Raw genomic sequence first — 2,672 nt, forward strand, 5'->3', positions numbered from 1 at the left:
GGCTTGTGAATCCAGTTACTCTGGACCCTTTTTCTTTCCTCCATACTCATACTCTGGTCATTCAAATCAGTGCTGGAATCTTCAGTAGATCTTGCTGGGACCTGCCAAGCACAGCAGAGGTTGGCATGCGTGTGTGCTGCTGTGCACGTGTGCAAGTGCATGACTCTGTAACACAGGTAGAGAATGGGGACACAGGGGAACAGAGACTGGACATGGGCTATGTTCTGGTGTAGACGCAGTCCTAACCAAGTAAACACCGAATTCAGGACCCATTGGTGTAGATCTTCTGAGTCAGTCTGACTGAGAAAAAGGATTGTCAGCAGCCGAGATTTCCTGGGACAATGCTGGCCCACCTGCCCCTCGGGGGGTCATGAGGGAATCCTCATGACAAAACACTGACCAGGTCAACCTTAGACTTATACTGCTATACCAGCCCTTGAGCTCACCTTCCATGACCCTTTATTTTCCAACATCATTGCAGGTTGAGCTGAGACACAGAAGTGGTTTCCCAGGCCAAAAAAAAAAAAAAACTTAAATAATGTTTAGACAGAACTCTAAGGGATTTAGACGTGTTTGATGTAAGCACTAATACATGGATACTCACAGCCATACTCTTGAATGGAGAATTCTGACCCTGGTTACACATTGTGGGGATTGAGTGTGAGCTCTAGGAAGGCCGGTTGCCCCGACACCACCCAAATCCCACCCTCCAGTGATGTGGCTGCGTGCAGGGCAGTTGCCCTGGGAACACAGGTGGCCACAGCTTTTTGAGTTCTTGGTCTGCTCTGGATGATCTGGGGACCTCGTGTCATGTTGCAGCTCTGGGTTCGAATCCACCTCCTCTGCCCTACTCTTATTTTCTGCATCCAGCCTGTGGCAGCCTGGAAAAGCAGCTTGCAACATTAATAGGAAATTTACCAAACGTCAGTCACAAACAGGCTCTGAGTAAAAGCTGCGTGGACTCTTCCATGTTAAAAATACACATATGTGGGCTTCCCTGGTGGTGCAGTGGTTGAGAGTCCGCCTGCCGATGCAGGGGACACGGGTTCGTGCCCCAGTCCGGGAGGATCCCACATGCCGTGGAGCGGCTGGGCCCGTGCGCCATGGCTGCTGAGCCTGCGCGTCCGGAGCCTGTGCTCCACAACGGGAGAGGCCACAGCAGTGAGAGGCCCACGTACCGCAAAGAAAAATAAATAAATTAATTAATTAAAAAAATACACATATGCGTAAATGCGCATCAGCAGGTGACCATCGTTAGCAGCAGCAGCATCAACAAGATCAAAGTCACCATCATCCTCAATATCAGCATCATGGTCAACCTAGCATCAGCATCATCAGCATCGACATCAGCAGCATCAACATCAGCATCATCAGCATCATCAACATCGACATCAGCAGCATCAACATCAGCATCATCAGCATCGACATCAGCAGCATCAACATCAGCATCATCAGCATCATCAGCATCGACATCAGCAGCATCAACATCAGCATCATCAGCATCATCAACATCGACATCAGCAGCATCAACATCAGCATCATCAGCATCATCAGCATCAGCCTGGACAGCATCAGCACCAACATAATATCATCAGCAGCGTCATTATCAACAGCAGCAGCAACAGTGTCCTTAACTAGCTCAGGGCCAGGCACCCCTGCTCATGCCTCTGCCCACCTGCATCGGAGAGGGGAAAGCGATGACTCATCCTATAACAGAGCGAGTTGTTGTGTGTGTCTTCCTGTGATCCTGGGCATGTTTGTTCACCTCTGAGGCCCGGCCCCACTGCTGAGCCACGAGACCTGCCTGCCCCAGGCCTGTCTCACCCCCGGCACACTCCTGCTGCCATGGCTGTTCTGCTCTTTTCTTTCCCTGAAACTCCTCTGCTTCCCGCCTCACCCATACAGGTCCACCCGCCTTCTCCCAGAAGCCTTGCGCTCCCCCTGCCTTCACGCACCCCAATTCTCCACCTTGGCCTGTACCTCCCACCTTGGGAATTAGGTGCTACTGTGGACCCCCAGCTGGTGATTCCCACTGTGTAAAGCTGGCAGGTGTTTCTTTGTCGCCTCCATGTACTGCCTCCGCCTCAGGTCTGGAGCCTCAGGGGTTCAGCTGGGGGCCCGCCTCACTCAGCTCTTCTCTCCAGAGACAGGGAGCAGGGTTGGGGTGGCCGTATCGCAGCTGCCGGCCTTGATAGGACCCCTTTCCCCAGGCGTCTTGCCTGTTCCCTCACCCATATCCCTTTTCCCAGGAATTGTTTAATTTAGTCAAGTTAAATTAGTGACTGAGTTGCCTGGTGCTGTTATTCATGTAGTTTATCATGTACTATTGACTCCGTTTTATTTGTATTTCCTTTTCGTGGCTGTAATCGAACTGTTCAGAGAATGTGCCTGTGACCAAGCTCTCCAATTTACTTTTAGGGACAGGGAGGGTGACTGGGGTCTAATCTTGCATGTCCCCCCGAGGCCTTGGGCAGCCGTCTGGGGAACTGAGTTGTACAACTAACTTACAGACCCTAAGGTTTGCCACAAAATGCCGGCGCAGGGTGGGTGCCCGGTCCAGGTGGGCCCTGAATAGATGGTGGTTCACTGAGCAGGTGAAGGTGAGAAGATGATCTTTAATGCAGCAGAAGCCTCCAGGGTCTCATCGAGTCTCAAGCCTGCCCTTGCTGGTG

The sequence above is a fragment of the Mesoplodon bidens genome, assembly GCF_964165515.1.
Source record: "Mesoplodon bidens genome assembly, chromosome: 4".
In the NCBI taxonomy this organism is placed as follows: Eukaryota; Metazoa; Chordata; class Mammalia; order Artiodactyla; family Ziphiidae; genus Mesoplodon; species Mesoplodon bidens.